Source organism: Schistocerca nitens, chromosome 8, assembly GCF_023898315.1.
Source record: "Schistocerca nitens isolate TAMUIC-IGC-003100 chromosome 8, iqSchNite1.1, whole genome shotgun sequence".
NCBI lineage: Eukaryota > Metazoa > Arthropoda > Insecta > Orthoptera > Acrididae > Schistocerca > Schistocerca nitens.
In genome coordinates, this window is record NC_064621.1 from 577,162,710 (window position 1) to 577,185,763 (window position 23,054).

The following is a 23,054-nucleotide window of genomic DNA, read 5'->3' on the forward strand; positions in this document are numbered from 1 at the left end:
TTTTTACCAAAAACAATGAATTAATAGTAACTGTGTAATTTCTCAATAGAACAGACAAATACTCACATCAGGTAGCAGAAAACTCTTGCATAGTACACAAAGACCAGTCTAGCTGCTCGACTTGGCTTCTAAAGGTGGCTGATGGTGTGCACAAAATACCGCTTCGTGCGGCAATTTTAGCTCCAGTGCGGCAAAGATGTGCGTTACAGACCCAAGTTTTTAATGCGCTTCTTCTACGAGGCGACAGCTGCATGCGATCTGCACAGTGCTTGTGAATTTCTTGGTGGTCCACGAATGGGGTGAGGCCTGTTGATGACATATGGACTCCAAAACACAGTTTTCCTGATATTGAGTTCTGTTAAAGTATCTCTATTCGACTGAAGCAAATCGAAATCAATTTCTAGAATTGTTTTCAGTTAATATTCCCGTTTTTGTACGAAAACGATAAGAACATCATTGTTTGTGTAACAACCATCTCTTTCGATGAACAGCAAACTGAGTGTCTTGCCACGTCGTCTTAACATATCACTGCCCCGGGCAAGGGTGCTCAATTCTGCATAAATTTCGAGTAATTTTAGTATTTTATATAATGTGTAGGGTGGGTCACGCAAGATTCAACACCCCTTTTATTTCCTGAACGGTTCGAAATTTCGAAGTGAGGTTCCCCGCAATTGATAGTATACTGAGGGGTACGTTTTCTTTCCTATAGACAGTGGTCTAAGCTCTGGTATCAACCCCGATTTTGAGGGAATATGGGCTTTAATGGAATCATACAATTTTCATAACATCGTTCAATAGCCCTTGGATAGGCAAAAGAGTCAATGAAACGCACTACAATGGGAGAGCAATGCTGTTAGAGTCGGATATTGTGGTGTAAACACCGTCAAACAGTCCTGTCATGCCAAGTAGCGTCGTTACAGGCCGATGCTGCAACACTTGTCTACGCTAAAATTTAATTTCCTATACGACATATATACAGGGTGAACTATGGTTTTTATGTATCGAACTGCGCCGTACGCTAGCGTCTGGTGCATCAGATGGAGCTTAAAGTATTATTTAGAATGTGCACACTTTTCCAGGTTTTTGTGGAAACAACTACAGTTTCCTTAGGCTGCTTTCCAATACCGTTTCGACAGCATATGATTCACAGTCCCCACATTAAATTAGTACGTCTGACTTCCCCTAACTGGTGTAGATGTCTGAATGCAAGAAATGTTGAAGCAGAGACGACTTGCCGATGGACAACATCTTTCCTGCCAGTTCTGCAGAGCAGGCAAGTAAGCAGTGCAAAGGCATGCTACAATAACGCTGGGAATGAGCGTGTTTAAAACGTAGAACCCGACTTCGGACGACTTGCTTTTCAAACATAGAATATTTCTCGAATTATTTTGCGAAGAGTTTCAAACTCAAAATTAACAAGCGTTGTAGAATCGTACTATGTATCTCAAGGAGCTATGGATACCGTTAAGAGTGACGGCCGGAGTGGCCGTGCGCTTCTAGGCGCTACACTCTGGAGCCGAGCGACCGCTACGGTCTCAGGTTCGAATCCTACCTCGGGCATGGATGTGTGTAATGTCCTTAGGTTAGTTACGTTTAATTAGTTCTAAGTTCTAGGCGACTGATGAACTCAGAAGTTAAGTCGCATAGTGCTCAGAGTCATTTGAACCGTTAAGAGTAGTGTGTCACTGTGTTTAAAAAATCATACTTGCTCAGTGTCTGGACCCATACATGAGTTAAGATTCGTTATTAGATACCAAGGTAGGTGCCCTTTAGCGTACCATCATTTGCCAAATACCTCGTTTCGATATTTATATTCACGAAATGAAATGGGTGCTACATTTTTCGTGATTTACCCTGTATATGATGTCGGGGCGATACGACCAGATGGATTTTAATGAGACTGACACCGGCGAAAAAAGCCTACAGACATATGATCTCATATTTGTCCCAAACGTTGGTGTAATGTCTTAGCTTTGTCAGGTAATCAGTACCTTGCAATTACCGTTGATAGTTGCGATTGTGGGGCGGCGGATTACTAATAATAATAGTTTATAAGTAATAGGAAATATCTGAATATTGTCATCCGTCTTTTACGAGAGCCTGGAAACTATTTCTGTGGTCAGCCTGAAAGCGATGGAGAACACACTGACCATAGTTCCCTGTCTGTAGGTCTCCACATTCTTGTCCAGCCCACCAAAAGAAATGTTTGTATTCTGTATTTACTTAGCGGGATCAGGATTACGGTTATAAACGAAGATTTTGAGTTCTAATTGATAGATATATTTGATAAATTTTCACACGAACAACATCATAATATTTATTATATTAATACTAATAATAAATCTGTCTATCCTAAACAGCACTATGAGCAGTTAAGAGGCGACCTCTGTGGTAATTTCCCATTACTGGGTCTTTCGCCCTGACTTCTGATAATGAAAATAATTGCTCGCCACGGAAGTGGAAAATAACTGTTACCACTTGCTACACGGATATGTTAACATTACGGGCGGCACACAGGCAGTTACTTCCTCGAAATCTAAGAGATCCAGGACGGTGTACAGTCCTCGGGATTTCACTTCCTATTTGCACCGAAAGCATCAGTTTAGTTGCGGTCTGGCTGTGATGTCATCCGAGACATCACGTACTCCGGCGTTTGACTGACGTGGACCTTACGGTAGCTGGATGCGAAGTGAAGTCTTTTCATAATTCTAAACGATCAAGGGCGGTGTACTGTCCTCGCGGGTTCACTTTCTATTATTACTAAGAATATGCGTTTGTTAGAGGCCTCTCTGTGACGTCATACTTGGTAGCGCATATTTCGGAGTTTGACTGACGCGGATCGTACAGTGGCTGGGTGTGAAGTGAAGTCTTGCTGGCTCGCTCGCTGTAAAACACTGGCGACATATGCCAGGTGTAGAGGCAGTGTAAGCAGCGGAGCTGCTGTTCCTGCGTTGACCTATGGTGTTGGCAATGGGACCTGTCCTGACGAGCTGTCCGCAGTGAGCGTCCCTGGCCATAGAGACGCTCTTTGTACCTTCATCGGAACTGCGGGAGAGAACTACTCTCGCAGTAGGTGTGAAGTCTTGCCTCGCAGGCCGTATTCATATACGGGCGCAGCGGGCGGCCAAGGGAACACCTGCTGTTATCCGCTGTGTGGCCCTGGTAGTAGCCTGTAAACGACACCTTTCTCGGATGCATAATATTTTATAACAATGTCATGAATGAACTTAGCTTCTTCGCAATTTTTGTATGCATAAATTTAAGATGGTAAAATTACAAAAGAAGTTTTAACTCCATTGTATTTAACCTGTGTCGCCTAGAATTTTTAGAACGGAACTGACAGAAGAACATGACCTCTGAACTACAACGTGAAGAGACCTTTTTCTGTTATTACTTACATCCAGGCCTTGAAACGAGTTAGAGCTCTATTATTTAATAAGCTTCATCACATGCTGTAATCAAAACTTTCTAGCATTAATATAAATGGTACTTAATCTACTACAAATAAGGACACTTTCGCTGGCTCTATTATTTACTTTATTATTACTCTCGTAACAACTAATATATGAGATAAAATATGTTGCTACGAAAAGAGCCCCGAAATACCTTTTAGTGATGCTGTGCTGTGACTTCCTTTGGACCGTTAATTTTCAACAAAACAAAATATATTATTATCTTATTGTTCTGGATCTGGCTTTCTATTAAAGGAACATTTTTTCCTTACTGTAACTCGCCATAAAGTTCAATGTATCTTCCTGACTTTACAGTTATTGAGAAGGTTACTGAAAATTATTTCGTTATCAATACTGATGTTACAGTACGCAATGTTTGTTCAACATCAAAATTTTGCAGTCGATTTTTGTTAACAGTAAAACACCAATAAGTACGACGACTAACACGCGAACATGAGACTATTATCAGAGAAAAAGATGTTTTTGCTATAAGGTTTGCCAGACCAGAACTACGCACAGCAAGATTTCTTTCATGTTATGACGCTAAATTATCTTTTTGCATTGTTAATAATATATTATCAGCAGCCCGCGTCAACCTGTAAAACACATCATAAAATCTGCTGCTCTGCTCTGCAATTCCGGAAGCTGAAAGAAATAATTTTAGTTCACTATTACCTGCCCGCTTCTTTGCGGAATGATTGATTTCATTTAATGCAGTTTGAATGCGCCGCGGCAGAGGTTAGTTCGTTCGTAGCGCAGCTCTGCATCACGAATAATATTTAAATAACTGAAAATGTCTTAAAGGGATGGGATAAAATGCCAGGCAAGCTTATTACAAATCATAAGGCAAGTTTTCACTAAGTAACTCGATTCAAAACATTTAAACAGTTTAAGTTATTACACACCTTTACAAATCAATGTGTAATGGCGTCCCTCTCTCATTCTTGACAAAAGAATGCTACGCAAGCGTACAATATAACGTCACAGGCTCTTCCTACTCACGTAATTCCAAGAACACGACAAGGAAATTAATGTTCGGTCTTTACTATTTATAATAATCACATATTCTCACCTTTGTTTGATATTTAATAAGTATCGTCTGTGGCGGTTTTAGTAGTCGCCGACACAGATATTACTAAAAAAAAATCAGTACATTATTCTGTACAAGAACAAAACATGACACATAATGCTTTCCCTTTATTAAATAAAAATCACACAATCGTTGTCCACGCAATTACAATCATCTAGTTCAATTATTCTTTTCTCCTTTTCTTTTTTACCACGTATAACGTCTTTTGCTAAGAGACGTTACAGAGTGCAATGCACAAGACACCAAATGCGGTATTTTGATGAAATAATTGAAGTTTTAACCACAGAACTATGTGTTTTACATCAGTGTTGACGGCTAGGTATAGATTAATTGTCTGCGAAGTGAAAATTCCGTCGTGTTGCCAGAAAATGTCGCTCTGGCTACGGAACAAATGACGTAGACTGGTTTGAATTGGAGGAGAGAAATATGGCCAGTCTGATTGAATTTCACTAGCGGAGAGAAATTTCATTCGGATATCTTGCCCCAAAACCATCAATCAGCGGGGTTTTCGGAACTGGTACCCGTACGCTCTTGAAAATAATAAGTATTACTTTCAGGATGAATTGACCTTAATAACAAGAACCGTGCTGACAATCAAATCCAGAGTAAATAATTAAGAAGGCAATTTCTGTGGTACTGTGATGATAGCAATCAGCCAGAGTGTTTTATTAGCACGACAACAGTGTTCATTATAGTTGCAGGAGACTACGCGGCCGAAATGGTACTAAAATTTATATGCTGATGTAATCAAGATCCTTTGTGAACAGTCCAGAATTTACGAATACGATATACTATATTCTACAGCACAATATCTCCAACTACTCTGATTATCATTGAGTGAGTGTTCACCCAACCAGCTACCATCTCATAAACATTACGAGACTGTTAACTCCAGCTGTCAGTAGGAGGAGCAAGAGGATGTGCCCAGATTTAGCTTCCATTGTACAAAGAGAGAAATCGTTCAAATGGTTCAAATGGCTCTGAGCACTATGGGACTTAACATCTGAGGTCATCAGTCCCCTAGAACTTAGAACTACTTAAACCTAACTGACCTAAAGACATCTCACACATCCATGCCCACGGCAGGATTCCAATCAGGTACGTATGATATAGGCGTGTGGTTATAAAATTCCCCTGCCTCGGGCCTATGTTCGTGTAATTTCGTGCAGTATTCGCACGAAAGTATTTAGCTTTTTTTTAACGCACCGGCGTGTTACATACAGACAGTGAGAAATTGATCCAAGTATATATTTCATACCACAACCGTACTTGTCGTTTGAACGCGACTGAAACCTTTTCTCAGACTCCACAAATATCAGCAATGAAAGAACTACTTTTAATATCTGTCTGCTCACCGTTTTTAGAGTTCCTTAAATCATGTTTGCTTTTTACGTCAGGAGCTCGGCATTTTCATACACATATATGTCCAGTATGGCAACTTATGTAATAAATGCAGCTTAATTTCTGCACCGTATACACTACGTTTGCTTACCAGGAGGGCGACTATAACCCTCACTATAAAATCGATAGAAACTGGGATATCACTGCCCAAATTCCTTATACCACTTGCTGATGGTTATTGTCTTCACTATTTTGAAGCTGATAACAGCCACTCTGGTAGGGTACCTGTCAGAATAATTATTAGAACTATTATTACTAGAACTGTTTAAGATACTCATTTTCATAAAAATATCGACGTACTTGTACACTTCTTTGTTAATATACAAGATATACCCTTACCTGATCTCTGGGCGAATCACCCAGTTTTATTCCAAGCACATCTTTAGTATTTTGTTCTTCACAGAGTAGACCGGCTACAACAGAAATACGAGGAAACTTCGAAACCAATTCTTTAATTTTTCCGATGTGCACAAAGATATGCGACACAATTGTGGCAAACGTTTCCGTTGCACGGGCCGGCGCGGCTACAAGGCTAGCTTGTTCGGTTGTTCTCCAGGCGATGTGGCCGCCACACGGCCCCTGCTGGCCATCGGTCACTGCGGACAGCTGACGCGGCTGCGGGAGGAACCCCTGGAAGTTAAGCTTCCAGTAGGGCAGCGGGCTGTGTCAGCTGTCAACGGCCAGCTGCTTCAAGGGAACCCCACCCTTAGAATGGCTGTTGGATGGAGCTGTAAGCCGTCTGACTTAGAACGTCTGTAGCACCAGTGAAAGAATAGACTTACTTTATTTTAATATTTCCCTTCCGCATCTTTCATAATTCCAGATAACTATGTTTGCCATCTTGTTCACAGTTATTAACTCAAAGAGTGGCTAATAGAGTACTGTTGTAAGATGCAACATCACTCTTAGGTAAGTGTCAGATCTCCCAGTCGGTTACTTACTGATAAATTTCTTAACCACATTCACCTTGGGCAATCTTAAGCATGTCATGTATTTCAAAGTAAATTTCACATGATTTGTAACAAATACTTCTTGTGCTCTAGGCTTAGGGAATTTTAACTAGTTTGCAGAGGTACGGATTAGGAGAGATATCGTTTTGAACAGAATGAGTAATGTTCTCATTACTTTCATTCATTTGAAAACCACCGCTACGTTGATGAAGGAACCGTTATCGAGTTATTGTCACATTAATTTGGGAAATGATACGCATAAATGTATTAGTTTAGCCTTCACTGATTCGAAAAAAATTATTTTAAGACGAGGTCTGTAGTTCCTGAAGAGGTGCCCCACAATAGACAGATTGGATTTTAGTACCTTTTAATTGGCGGTGATATTTGATCTTTCAAAACTGGAGTCCAAACACAAGTTCACCCACTACTTCTCCAGGATTTTTCAGAAAATTTACAAAAAAATAGGTGTGTATGAAACATAAAGATACCAACTGTATTGGCGTTGCGGCAAAATGAGTCACTCTTCATCGGGGAACGTCAATCTGGAATTAAGATTTTCCGGTTTTGTTGGACGTCGAAGATAAAAATGACGGTGTCAATGTACTGTACTGGCCATTGAAATTGCTACACCACGAAGATGACGTCCTACAGACGCGAAATTTAACCGACAGCAAGAAGATGCTGTGATATGCAAATAATTAGCTTTTCAGAGCATTCACACAAGGCTGGCGCATGTGGCGACACCTACAACGCGCTGACATGGGGAAAGTTTCCAACCGATTTCTCATTCACAAACAGCTTTTGACCGGCGTTGCCTGGTGAAACGTTGTTGTGATGCCTTGTCTAAGGAGAAGAAATGCGTACCATCACGTTTCCGACTTTGATAAAGGTCGGATTGTAGCCTATCGCGATTGCGGTTTATCGTATCACGACATTTCTGATCGCGTTGGCCGAGATCCAATGACTGTTGGCAGAATATGGAATCGATGGGTTCATGAGGGTAATACGGAATGCCGTGCTGGATCCCAACGGCCTTGTGTCACTAGCAGTGACAGGCATTTATCCGCATGGCTGTAACGGATCGTGCAGCCACGTCTAAATCCCTGAGTCAACAGATGGGGACGTTTACAAGACAACAACCATCTGCACGAACAGTTCGACGACGTTTGCAGCAGCATGGAGTATCAGCTCGGAGAGCATGGCTGCGGTTACCACTGACGCTGCATCGCAGACAGGACCGCCTGCGATGGTGTACTCAACGACGAACCTGGGTGCACGAATGGCAAAACATAATTTTTTCGGATGAATCCAGGTTCTGTTTACAGCATCATGATGGTCGCATCCGTGTTCGGCGACATCGCGGTGAACGCACATTGGAAGCGTGTATTCGTCATCGCCACACTGGCGTATCACCGGGCATGATGGTATGGGGTGCCATTGGTTACACGTCGCGCTAACCTCTTGTTCGCATTGACGGCACTTTGAACAGAGGATGTTTCATTTCAGATGTGTTACGACCCGCGGCTCTACCCTTCATTCGATCCCTGCGAAAATCCTGCATTTCTGCAGGATAATGCACAACCGTACGTTGCAGGTCCCGTACGGGCCTTTCTGGATACAGAAAATGTTCGACTGCTGCCATGGCCAGCACATTCTCCTGATCTCTCACCAACTGAAAATGTCTGGTCAATGGTCGCCGAGCAACTGGCTCGTCAGAATAGGCCAGTCACTACTCTTGAAGGACTGTGGCATCCTGTTGCAGCTGCATGGGCAGCTGTACCTGTGCACGCCATCAAAGCTCTGTTTGACTCAATGCTCAGGCGTATCAAGGCCGTTATTATGGCCAGAAGTGGTTGTTATGGGAACTGATTTCTCAGGATCTATGCACCCAAATTGGGTGAAAATGTAATCACATATTAGTTCTAGTATAATATATTCGTCCATTAATTACCCGTTTCTTATCTGCATTTCTTCATGGTGAAGCAATTTTAATGACTAGTAGCGTGAGGAAACCCGTGGTCTACGGGTAGCGTCTTTGATTCATAATCAAAACGTCTTCGGTCCCGGGTTCGATACCCGCCACTTCCTAAATTTTTATAAATAATCGGCGTTGGCGGCCGAAGCCTTGTAGAATACCAAGAGGAATATTAAACAGTGAAAAGGTAACGAAAGCTGTACACTAATGTCACTGATGAACGAGTGAGGCACCGAAACTGCTCTGCGAGCATGGAGAACGATTTGTCTCTTTGCAGCCGGCCGGGGTGACCGAGCGGTTCTAGGCGCTTCAGTCCGGAACCGCGCGACTGCTACGATCGCAGTTTGGAGTCCTGCCGTGGGCATGGATGTGTGTGATGTCCTTAGGTCAGTTAGGTTTAAGTAGTTCTAAGTTCTAGGGGACTGATGACCTCAGATGTTAAGTCCCATAGTGCTCCGAGCCATTTGAACCATTTGAACGATTTCTCTCTTTGTACAATGGAAGCTAAATCTGGGCACATCTGAAGGTACATCTTTAGCCCTGAAAACGTTGGAAACGAAATAATTATCCCAGACGGTGCAAGCATTCCCATGAGCTCAACCTAATTCTTGTACTTTGTAGCATGGCAACTGTCAGGGGAACGTAACCTGTACTTAGTTCACAGTGCACAGTCCTGACAGGCGTGAAGGTCCAATACAGAAAACGGAACGGCCTTGTCTAAACCTTCATCGGGATATGCTTTTACCGAACCCTGCATGCAGGCAACTTATATCTCACGATATATATCAGTTCACCAACCAAAGACTGTGGTATTCCATGCGGTCGAGGAAAAAAATTCACGGGAAGTCTTAACAATAACATAGCGATACACAACTTGCGTATAAAATGGATAGCTTGAGAGCTGACTTTCAGGTAATGGCTTCCAAAATAGATCTCATTTATTAATAATTCTCAAATTAATGTCATACTCTACTGTTAAATTCCACAAAATGGTTGAAATGGCTCTGAGCACTATGGGACTTAACATCTGAGATCATCAGTCCCCTAGAACTTAGAACTACTTAAACCTAACTAACCTAAGGACACCACACACATCCATGCCAGAGGCAGGATTCGAACCTGCGACCGTAGCGGTCGCGCGGTTCCAGACTGACGCGCCTAGATCAGCTCGGCAACTCCGGCCGGCTAAATTCCACAGTACGTGTAAAATGAGTTTATAAGTTGACAGACTGCAAACGAAACTCCTCATAACGGACCTCGCAGCATTTAGAACGATATGTAACGTTTAACGCGTCGACGTCTGTAGCAATGACGCCATCGAGAGCACTGACGGCAGTGGTGACAAGATGCGTGGGACGGGTAGCCTAGCGGCAGGCGTTAAACCCTACGGCCGCCCGGAGTGGCCGTGCGGTTCTAGGCGCTACAGTCTGGAGCCGAGCGACCGCTACGGTCGCAGGTTCGAGTCCTGCCTCGGGCATGGATGTGTGTGATGTCCTTAGGTTAGTTAGGTTTAATTAGTTCTAAGTTCTAGGCGACTGATGACCTTAGAAGTTAAGTCGCATAGTGCTCAGAGCCATTTGAACCATTTTTAAACCCTACGTAGCATTAATGGACATTTTCGTACAGTGACTGACATTGAGTTTTTATCCTACATTCGTTCCTCAAGACATCTCCTTGGACCCCTCGACGTTTGTCGACGGAATTCACTCCCTAAATTGAAGAGTGTAGCAAAAACAGGTCTCTGTGGCAGACCATTGTTGCATATATAACTTCCTACACTGCCTGCCAAACAGAGGAGGAGAAAAATGAATCTTCACGGGTTGAGAGGGTATACGATGATTCTTTGGCGATTACAAGGCTCAAATTTACCACGCATTGAACAGTATGAGCCCACCTATATCTAAGACGTTGACCCTGTCTGGCCTCGATACAGTTTTTCCTAGAGCAAGCTCGTGCTCAACTAATTCATCCTTCATATCTTCGTTACTGGCTTTGGGACCGAGTTGACTGTCTTGTCGATCCAACACATGCACGTTTTGGAATCTATCTGGGGATATAGCTGGCCACGGAAGTACCTAAAGATCACGCCGACACGTAATAGGGTCACATACCATTTATGGAAGAGGCTGATGAAAACGGCACTTCGAAAATTTGACTGGAGAGGAAACATGGGACTCTGCAGGGTCCCTGCGATGTACCTGAAGTCATACCCGATGGTTTGACTCACCATGACGCTCAGAATAACACCTCTGTGCCTCTACAAAACATTGTAGTTATTGGAACTCTCTTCAGTTCGCTGCCATACTCGCTAACGATGGTGGTATGCGCAGTGCTCAACCGTGATCCATCGCTGGCCACATTGTGAGACCTTGCATCCCGGTGAGGGCACCACCTCCAAATCGAGCCATTGGCGTTGTGATGTTAATGGTAGCCTATGGGAGGGAAGGTAGGTCCCTAATTTGGCTGCTGCTAGTCTCTCAACGACAGTTCAGGATGAGAGAGAAATCGTCATGGAGTCCATTATTTGTTTTCGAATGGCTGGCTCAGATATGAGAGGGTTACGAAATACTTCGTGCACAAAACAGCGATCCTCCCTTCTGGTAGACACACACGGTCGACTGTTAGCTTGACGATGTGGACGGCTGCTCTCATGTTCCCATGCAGTCCAATATCTGCCAATTGTCAGTTCCGTATAGTACACAAATCTGAATATTGCACGATTCGAGCAGCCGGCCAAATGCAGACGTAAAATGAAAGCCGTTTCAAACTCTGTCAGGTCCTGAATACCGTATCTCACACGAATACTAGGCTCCTTAATTGTCACCACTGTGATCACTCAAATTCGACACTGTTCCCGGAACTGGTAACGGCACTAAACACGAGAAACATCAATGCATTCTGGTGGCCGCTCAGCCACAGAGAACCGCAACACCAATCCTTTACATTTAAGCCGTGGGTTTGTGCCTCTAATCATGTCTTGTGGCTGCTAATCTTTTTTGTCAAGCAGTGTACTTTTGATATTCCAGACCTAGTTGAAGGGTGTGACTGAAATGGGTATGCATGCGATTAGAAGTACTGACAGCCTTGGGAGAGCCAGTCCTGACAAAACTCTACCTTTTGGTGGGCCAAATGTGTGAGACAGCCGAAATACCCTCAGACTTCAAGAAGAATATAGTAATTCCAATCCCAAAGAAAGCATGGGTTGACAGATGTGAAAATTACCAAACTATCAGTTTAATAAGTCACGGCTGCAAAATACTAACGAGAATTCTTTTCCGACGAATGAAAAACTGGTAGAAGTCTACTTCGGGGAAGATCAGTTTGGATTCCGTAGAATTATTGGAACACGTGACTTTTCTTAGAAGCTAGATCACGAAAAGGCAAACCTACGTTTGTAGCATTTGTAGACTTAGAGAAAGCTTTTGAAAATGTTGACTGGAATACGCTCTTTCGAGTCCTGATGGTGGCAGAGGTAAAATACAGAGAGTCAAAGGTTATTTACAATTTGTACAGAAACCAGATGGCAGTTATAAGCGTTGTGGGATATGAAAGGGAAGCAGTGGTTGGGAAAGGAGTGAGACAGGGTTGTAGCCTCTCCCCGATGTTATTCAATCTGTACATTGTGCAAGCAATAAAGGAAAGAAAAATTCGGAGTAGGTATTAAAATCCATGGAGAAGAAATAAAAACAGCAAAGGACTTGGAAGAGCAGTTGAATGAAATGGACAGTGTCTTGAAAGGAGGATATAAGATGAACATCAACAAAAGCAAAACGAGGATAATGGAACGTAGTCTAATTAAGTCGGGAATTGGTGAGGGAATTAGATTAGGACATGAGACACTTAAAGTGGTAGATGAGTTTTGCTACTTGGGGAGAAAAATAACTGATGATGGTCGAAGTAGAGAGGATATAAAATGCAGACTGGCAATGGAAAGGAAAGCGTTTCTAAGTAAAGGATATTTTTTTTAATATCGAGTGTAGATTTAAGTATCAGAAAGTCATTTCTGAAAGTATTTGTATGGAGTGTAGCAATGTATGGATGTGAAACATGGGCTACAACTAGTTTAGACAAGAAGAGAATAGAAGCTTTCGAAAACTGGTGCCACAGAAGAATGCTGAAGATTAGATGGGTAGATCACATAACTAATGAGGAGGTAGTGAACAGATTGGGGAGAATAGGAGTTTGTGGCACAGCTTGACTGAAAGAAGGGATCAGTTGGTAGGACATATTCTTAATCATCAAGGGATCACCAATTTAGTATTGGAGGGCAGCGTTGAGGGCAAAAATCGTAGAGGGAGACCAAGAGATGAATACACTAAACAGATTCAGAAGGATGTATGTTGCGGTAGGTACTGGGAGATGAAGAAGCTTGCACAGGATAGAGTAGCATGGAGAGCTGCATCAAACCAGTCTCAGGACTGAAGACAACATCAACAACAACATCAACAACAGCTTGTTTACCAAATATGTTCCAAAACGCCACGCATAAAAACGGGATTTTCCGATGTTCATATCTCTGATCTGTAATGATAAAATGGTAGTGCCAAGTGTTGTGGATAGCCTTGGGCTAGGGTCTATTTGTATACCCAACAGAAGGATCGTCTTACTGTCACTACAGGGTCAAAGCTCCAATGTTACACACTCCCTCCTGCTATGGCGAATGGAGCAAATCGAATGGTTCTTTCTGCAACCTAAGTGGTCTACGATATCGAGGAGTCGAGGGGCGTGAATGGGAAGCAGTGGTTGGGAGGGGAGCGAGACAGGGTTGTAGCCTATCCACGATGCTATTCAATCTGTATATTGAACAAGCAGTAAAGGCTACAAAAGAAAAATATTGAGTAGGAATCAAAATCCATGGAGAAGAAATAAAAATTTCGAAGTTTGCCGATGACATTGTAATTCGGTCAGAGACAGCAAACGACGCGGAAGAGTTGTTGAACGGAAAGGGCAGTGCCTTGAAAGGAGGATATGAGATGAACACCAGCAAAAGCAAAACGAGGATAATGAAATGTAGTCGAATTAATCAGGTGATGTGAGGGAATTAGATTAGGAAATGAGACACCTAAAGCGGTAGATGAGTTTTGCTATTTGGAGAGTAAAATAACTGATCATGGTCGAAGGAGAGCGGATATAAAATTCAGACTAGCAATGGCCAGAAAAGCGTTTCTAAAGATAAGATTTTTTTAAATATCGAGTGTAGATTTAAGTGTCAGAAAGTCATTTCTGAAATAATTTGTATGGAGTGTAGCCATGGATGGAAGTGAAACATGAACGATAACTAGTTCAGACAAGAAGAGAATAAAAGCTTTCGAAATCTGGTGTTACAGACGAACGCTGATGATTAGATAGGCAGATGACGTAATTAATGAGGACGCAATGAACAGAATTGGTGAGAAGAGCAATTTGTGGCACAATTTGACTAGAAGGAGGGATCGGTTGGTAGGACATGTTCTGAGGCATCAAGGGATCACCAATTTAGTATTCGAGGGCAGCGTAGAGGGTAAAATCCGTTGAGAGAGACCAAGAGAAGAATATACTAAGTAGATTCAGAAGGATGTAGGTTGCAGTAGTTACTTGGAGATGAAAAAGTTTGAGCAGGATAGATTAGAATGGAGGGCTGCATCAAACCAATCCCTGGACTGAAGACCACAACAACAACAGTGGTGGGATTTATGGAGGCATCATTAGTTCACAGGCGGTTCGTCGGACAACTCCGAGAAAATGTTTTTTTTTTTTTACTTTTTCGCCGGCCATCCTGATTTAGGTTTTCCGTGATTTCCCTAAATCGCTTCAGGCAAATGCCGGGATGGTTCCTTTGAAAGGGCACGGCCGATTTCCTTCCTCATCTTTCCCTCACCCGAGCTTGCGCTCTGTCTCTAATGACCTCGTTGTCGACGGGACGTTAAACACTAATATCCTCCTCCTCCTCACTTTTTCGCCATCACCAGCGTACCAAAACCCAGCTGAAAATTCTAAAACGGCTACGCAAGTAACTGGATAAAAATTGATAGATATAATCCTAAGGTCCAAATCTCGAACAGCCTTGAAAATTTTCTTAATGTCTTATCCATTTCCAAAATACAGTGGTTCAAATCTACCATGGTTCTGCATGTAATATCCGGTACGAGTTGAAATCTAAATAATAAATAAGAGCAGCAAGTTGATTACACATTAATGATTTATTTTTGAAGTATTTGTATCTGCCCGTTTTCAAAAATCTTTATCCATTATTGAAAAGTACGCCAAACTTTGATTTTTGAAAACCAAACTCAAGTCACTGATTCCGAATGGGCTACAAACAACAAATGGTTGAAATATTTACAATGTATTCCTAAGATTGAGATACCGAACAGCCTTGTAAGTTTTCTTCGTACCTTTATCAGTTTCCGAAATACAGAGATTCAAATTTACCTTAGTTTTACACGTAAAAAGCACACATAAAGTCCGGTGTGAGGCGAAAATGTCGTTTATAAAGTTATATACCCTGGAGAAATATGCTCACAGATTCTCCGTTATCAACTGGGAACCCCGATCTGGGAGCCAGATGTTGGAGTAGTGAGGTAGGTGAACATTTTTTTATACGTCAAAACCCGTCTGATGTATACAATTAGTATGGCACTATTTCAGTTAGACATAAGTAAACTATAAAAATTTTGCTGAACAGTACGTTTCCTTTCATATGAGTCACATGACTCCTGTAGAAGCCAAAAGAAGAGAACCAGGGAAAAATTGCTCCTAACGGAGATAAAATATATGCGAATACATTCCTGTTTATTTAAAAGAGTGTTACTGGAAAGTAGTGTACCAGCTGACTCATTCTATTTTGCTCACCATCTTTAAAAAAAATTGCCCATAAATTTTGCGTGTTAACATACTCGCTCAGTTTTGTGTTGAGAGGGAAGAAAACAGCGTGAAGTGGCAAAGAGACGAAAAAGTATTAAACACTGAAACATAGTAGACAGTGGTTGTGCTGTAGGAAGAGCAAAGGAGACAAAAGCAATGTGAGAGGAAGAGAGGGACCTAGTGGCAGATAAACATAGTTGACAGTGACAGAACAGTGTTAGAGAAAGGTTGAAGGAAAAAGTGCAAAGGGCAGGGGGGTGGGGGCTGAATAAAGAGAAAGAAAAGTGGAAGTGGGTGAGAGGCACTGATTATCAGACCCTGAGGATATGACAATGACCACGAGGAAGAGAGGGATAGTGAGAGTGAAAAGAAACAGCAGCAGTAGAAAGGAAAGTATGAGATACTAGCAGCAAAGGGCAGCAAGAGCGAGACAGTGACAAAGAGAGAAGACTGTAGCAGTGTGACAAAACGGAGAAGACTGTGGAGGGACAAAGGAAACAATAAGAAAGAGATACAAAGAGGTAATGACAATGAGGTAGGCTGAATGAGTGAGTGAGAAAGGGGCAATCGGAGTGGATAGGTACGAGTGATGGAACAGCAATGGGCTAGTGGGAATGAATGACTTCAGTTAGGGGAGCTTGTGGGAGTTCGAGGTGAGTTGTATGTTTAAAAAAATGCAAATTTATTGCGTTCCAAAATTATTGGGGAAATTGTTAAATGTGATGGGGAAGGTAGATTGAGGTAGCTTTTCAGTCAGAGTCTTTTAAATAAACAGGAATACATTCGCGGTTTTTGTGTTCCGACAGTAGCATTTCTCCGCTCGTTATCAATTGCGTCCTAAGGACAAGCAAACGCCAAGTTCCTGGGGATGCAGCCATAGCTGTCAGTTCGCAGTATGCCGCTTCTTAGCCGTCGCGCCGCAGCCGGTCCTCGCCGGCCCTGCAGAGCGACATACTTGCCGGCCGCACAGTGGCTGCCGGACGCTGCCGCATGGCGGGCGGGCACAGTGTTACGCATTCTTTGTTGTCCGCGGTCGGCGCGCCGCCAGGAATGCACCGCTCGCAGCGCAGCGCAGCGGACAGGCGCCGCGCGCACGCACCCTCCGCCCCCGCTGCCCCCACCGCCCCCAGGCGCCGCCGCCTCCAGCGCGCAGTGTTGCGCCGGGGCCCGCCGCGCGCGCACGCACCGCCCGCTTCTGGTGCTGCCTCCCATACTCCGTCACGAAGGTAAGCCGTCAAGCCAGTGTTCCGCCACGTTTCTTGAACAGGACGCTGCGATGAATTGTATCGTTCAGCCAAGATGGAATTATTTCCTCAAGTTGTGTTCATAACAAGGTTTCAATTATAGTTAGATCAAATGCATAAAATTATAATAATGTTTCCTTTGGTTAGAAAGTGCCTAATCTTAACAATGGCCTCTCTCTCTCTCTCTCTCCTACCACATTTTTTTTATTTAGTTACGTATCTTTTCTCAAACCATCTTAACACACAGAAAAAAAGAGTTACTTAAGCTGTAACTATTGCTGAAGATGGTAACTTCTGGAAATTAAAATATGTTAAAACTGCCGACTGAATTACATGTAAAACGTAATACATCGGAAGCAATGTCCTTTTCGATAGAAAATTATTTGGATGGGCCCATAGACAATAACGTTCAGTATGGGAAGTAGTAGCTAATACGTTACGGTCGATATTTTTCGAAACAATATCCATTGCTCTGTGCAAATGATAAGCAACGTTTCTGGAACATTCACCACAAAAACTGAATTTGTCTTCCATGTGGGAGCTCGCAAGTAATTTTATCGTGATGAATGAAACATGTTTATACTTTACTGTTACAGTGCAATAGCAAGCGCTTTCGAAATACATATTTAGAAATAGTACTGTCGCGTGAAAGCTTCCCGGGGAAATTAAATTACATTAACAAATGACAAGATATTGTAACAAAATATTTGCCGCGCTGTTGCGTATATAGCGCAAGTCAAGCGATGCTTAAACATTACAGTTATCATATTACTAGCCAACACCCATATGAACGTACCTGAAAAGGGAATAATCTGGTTACTCTGGCAGATTCACAGACAAGGAACTGAAGAAAATGCATTAACCTTTAAAAAACCTTAACTGCTACAGAATTTTGGAAAATTGTCTACTTAGGCAACAAAGACATGATGTTAAGGAATTAGGAACGAAAGAGGATTAATTACATTTATTATGTTTCTGAGGGGCATTTCATTAATTGGAAAGAAACAAATTACATTACCAGTGAACTAGCGGCAATATCACATACCTAACAATATTAAGCTTTCTTCAAATGCACCCATAAAATTCTAGTTCGAACTATGATGTGCGTTAATGAACCAGCAGTTTATCGGTCTAAAACCTTGACTACCACCACCATTATCACAACCACAATCATCGCTCATATACATAACTTGGCAGTAATTTAATATGTACAGCACGTATGTAGGCCCTATGCATTAATATGTATGTATGTATGTGTGTGTGTGTGGGTGTGCGTGTGTGTATGAGTATGTGTGTGTGTATAAGTGCGTGAGACAGAGAGACAGAGAAAGAGAATCTGCTTGTGAGACTCGCCATATACTGCGGTGGATTAACACTGAAGTTTCTCTAACTGGAATACTATTGGGATACTTAAAATGAAAGATCACCTGTTAGTTTACGCTTCTGAAACGACCTTTGTCCTCTTTATCAATAAACTGATTCAATTTGTTTTTTATCTTCACTCACCTTACACTTTTTCTCCCCTAATCACCGTACAAGTACAAACAAAAGACCACAAGCAAAGGCGACTGTTTAGTTGACATTTTTCTACTTGGTATCTAATTTAGGGCAGCGCGGAAATAAAAGTTTTTTCTGAACGTGCATGCCCATGGTGTGTTACTGTAATCGTGATTATTAAAATGGTTTTTACACATTTCTACTAATGGACTGTCGTGAGAAATTGAAGTAACTTTTGAAGGTACACAACACGTGCCAATATTAGCATTTAGATTTCAAGGTGCAAGTGGCAAAATATAACAGAAATTAAGACTTCATAATATCTCTCAAATGACAGTTTTGTTCCATTTACTGTATCCCATTCGTCACCAGATTTCCGAACGACAACTGTTGTAAGTGTTTGGTACTATGTCCATACATCGCTGCTTTAGACTCATATTAATATAAAGTAATTTATTAATTTTTTGAATTGCTAACAACATTCTGAGTAATACTAATTTAACACTCCGATGTGCAAATGCCGTTGATTTCCCGGTAGTCAGTTCTTCTTTAGTATCACATATCACAGCTTCGCTATACCTAAAACTTGGGAGTGACCGGATCTTTATTCAATAAAACCTGAATGTAATTTTGTTAAGTTACTTAACTGCTTCATGTTACGCATATGTAACTTATTGATTAAACATACAGTTCTTACCCAGAAGAATCATGCTGCTCTCTAATAGAATAATGAAGTATACCAGCCTCACTGTGTCGAGCGTTAGTGACAATAACACTTGGTGTAACAAATTTTTGCCCACCTGCAGGATATGCGTGGTAATAACCTAAGACTATACGTCTAGGAGCCACAGAGTCAATGTGATTTACACACTACTGTCTGTGAGAACTGTAATAACCAAAACGAAGCATGTGAATGTTAGATTAATAGCAGAATACACAAAACGGTGAGTCACTAATAAATATCACAATAAGATGCAAGGCTCGTGTATATACTCAACAGGTCTCTATTAGTAATAATTACTTCTGTTGAACATTTTTAATGGTACATACACATTTCAGTTACCTGTTTTAAGAGGAAATGCTCTCCACAGCAGGTTGTTGAGACTTACTTTGTGGCGTCCATCAAACAAAGTTATGTAAAGTATTTATTAAATACACGTTGGACCCTGTCTTACTCTTACTTAAAATCATCCACATCATCCGCTGCAACGCAACAGCAGGCTGAGTCCTCTTATTCAACGGTGGGTACCGCCTGTGTCCATCTAAAGTTTCTCTTGCTGTCTGGAGGTAGGTAGTAGTGAGCTGCTGCACTCGAAGTACCACAGTACATGAGCAGCTTGCCTTTATTTTTCCAAAGTTGTTGTTTGGGCAACTCTAGCTACACCTCTAGATCAGCCTGGCGTCATTACAGCTCTGTTAAATTTCTTCTCGTGAATGGCTGTTTCGAATTTCTGCAGGAAGTTGCGTTTTCCTCCATTTTTTCCACGTGCAGGGTTTTGAAACTGTCTCTATACCATTTAAAGAGTGGCCCGTTTCTGACACATGGGTGGCTACTGCTGATTTGTGGTACTTCTATTAGAGCAGTTACTCAACTCATCACTACAGGAATTATTTGTTAGATTTCTCAATTGCGTGAGCGCTAGCAATTCTTCGTGGGATATTAAATTCATTATTTTCACTTGCGGGAAGCATATAACTCAGAAGAAAGGTTTCAACATAAAGAGATGAAGACTGACTCCATAAACCGTCTTCCATAAATCTCTCTCCTCTGTATCAGCAACCCTCAAACAGTCAGCCCTTTTCGGAGATATATTTTTCAAGCGTTCATTAAATTGTGAGTACATGTTACTACATATTATGTTCTTTTGTCTGCTATGGACTGAAAACGTATTTTGATGTATTTTGTGTTCTAAGTTATTTTTCAGTTTTTACCTTTTTTATATGACTGAAAAGGTCTTCCGGTCTGTCCAACGCATTTGGATCATGGGATGTGCACTAGGTTTTCTATATCGAAATTTCAAATGTATTCATCTTGGAATTATTATTATGTTTCAGACTTTACCTCACTAAATTGTTTGAGAGGAGTGTTACATTCATGCCATACAAACTGTAGTGGACTGACAAGGCAGCCAGTCCACAGTGACGGGTAGCCGAAAGGGCACACGTACACACACGCCGACTGGCGCGAAGTCTGGAACAGGATTCGTAATGAATGTGATAAAGAAAAGAACGTAGCTACTAGAACACTTAACTTTTATATCGTCCTTTGGTATACAGCATTCTTGATGATACAAGAGAGACTATCTTGAGATACATGCAATGGTACAAATGGCGCCTTGCTAGGTCGTAGCCATTAACTTAGCTGAAGGCTATTCTAACTGTCTCTCGGCAAATGAGAGAAAGGCTTCGTCAGTGTAGTCGCTAGCAACGTCGTCGTACAACTGGGGCGAGTGCTCGTACGTCTCTCGAGACCTGCCTTGTGGTGGCGCTCGGTCTGCGATCCTGACAGTGGCGACACGCGGGTCCGACATGTACTAATGGACCGCGGCCGATTTAAGCTACCACCTAGCAAGTGTGGTGTCTGGCGGTGACACCACACAAACGATATCCCTCAACGGCCATGTTAGTCGTACTTTTTTTTGTGTGTGTGTGTGAATTTTATGTGTTCCGGGCAACAATACATAACATCACACATGATGTTCACAGAGCTGTACTAATGGTATAACAGAATAGATTTTGCATAAATAACTTAAACATGAGCTACAAAATAATGTAGATCATATAGTGAACAAAATTATTCTTTCACTCCACACAAACAAAAAATGACATAGTTACGTGACACAGTCACAGTTTAATGTACACATTGGAAATATACCTCTGAAGACAAAACGCAGTTACACAGAAGAGAGATTTAACTGAAGACAGTTTATAGACTCAGATCATCAGTTAACATAGATACGTTTTTTCTGTGTTCTCTGTACTTGCTGCAAGCTAAGAAAAAGTACAGTCAACGTTACCCGCCGAGCTGCTGTTGCTGAAGCAGTAGAGGAATCTGACAAATGATTTCCCTAGTGATGGGTTGAGTGAGTGCTCTTGTTGAAGCTCAGCCTAACAACACTGGATGTTTACTGTATATAGCAGTTAGGGACAGTGAGCCATGAATACGATACGACTGTCAGATGAATGTTTGTTTCAAGGCTTCATTTGAATCAAAATATAATTCTCCATTATTGCTGCCACTGAGGAGCTCTGATAGCTTGGATAAATTCCGTAAACGAGAGGTCAATATACAATAATACCTCTTTCGGAGTAGACTCTATAACGTTGTCATCAGCTCGTTCGTTAGCTTCGACATTACGATGAGCTCTCATCTACAAAACGGTGACATAATCTCGCTTAACACGGCTATGGTAGATTCCACTGACTTGCAAGTTGAATTTATTTTGAGATTTTACTGTCTTAGGAGTTCGATATTGATTCCAAAGCGCTTCTGCAGTAGAAGTGTAGTAATTAGGAATTGAAAGATAGGGTTTCGAAATGTCTGATGGTGCTGAAGAGAGTAATAGTTATCGCCAGTGAAACACAGGCTTTGACTGACAGTTAATAAATTAAAAGCACCAGTTTGCTTTTGTTCTACGGTAATAAAAATTAGTACTGTAGAACAAAAGTAAACTGGTGCTCTTCATTTATTATAATGTTGCTCTACCAAGAACCGAGGGAAGATTCTGTTAACATGACGCAATAGTTGATTAGTTCATAATTGCGGACACAATTACGCTCCTTCTCGGTTATCCGCAAAGTTGTGTTGTCTGAATTCAGTTTGGCCGTAGTGACTCCAAATAGTCTTTAATGTCGTTACCTTTTGCTGCAGTCGATTACTGTTTCTTACACTGATTAGACATTATGTGAGAGATCACCAATATTTATGGAAAGAGGTGTCATAGGAGGAGCCTACTATCATTGACGGTGAAAGTGGTTAGATAAACGTGTCGGTGGGAACATAAATGGAACACAAAGTATGACTTGGCATAGGATGAGACGAATATGGTAATAACCATGGTTCCAAACGAAATAAATGTCATACATCCTAAAAAGCGTGTCGAGACAGTTTTCTAACCTATAAAAAGCTTACGAGAATGATAGTGAGCTACAATGGATAATTTGTCTTTGCAGCACGTTGACCTATAGATGACTGTTTCGTAAGGTAGAACCGGTTACCTAAAAACTTAAGAGTGAACTTGTTAAATAATAGCAACTGTTTCAATAAAACCTATACGAGCAAATGTGTGCCGTAACATTGTTCCTCGCAACTTTTTTGTGCAACTTTGTGAAATAGAGAGCTGACGCCTGGACGGATATTTTGTAGACGTTGTAGAGTTTATTACTCCACCAGCACCCGTTAATATTTTTTAAATAATTGTATCGGTATACGAAGCAAAGACGCTGTGTCCAGTGACGGTACTTGATACAACTTGGTGATTGATCACCAAAATTTATTGTCATTTAATGACTGATCTGGGATAACGAGTTGATAAAACAATATTATTACTAGTATCCACATGCCCTTCATGTTCTAGTTCTACGTTTTCATTGTATCGGTTG

The 23,054-nt window shown here is 41.7% G+C and overlaps 1 protein-coding gene across 1 annotated transcript in view; it reads left to right on the forward strand.

Annotated features, from left to right (window-relative positions):
• Nucleotides 1-16,861: 16,861 nt before the first annotated feature.
• The window catches only part of LOC126198887 (zwei Ig domain protein zig-8-like), a 657,506-nt gene continuing 651,313 nt past the window's right edge, over nucleotides 16,862-23,054 (forward strand). Inside the window, exon 1 of the mRNA XM_049935496.1 lies at nucleotides 16,862-16,937. The gene's annotated coding sequence lies outside the window, so the exon portion shown is untranslated. The remainder of the gene's footprint in view (nucleotides 16,938-23,054) is intronic.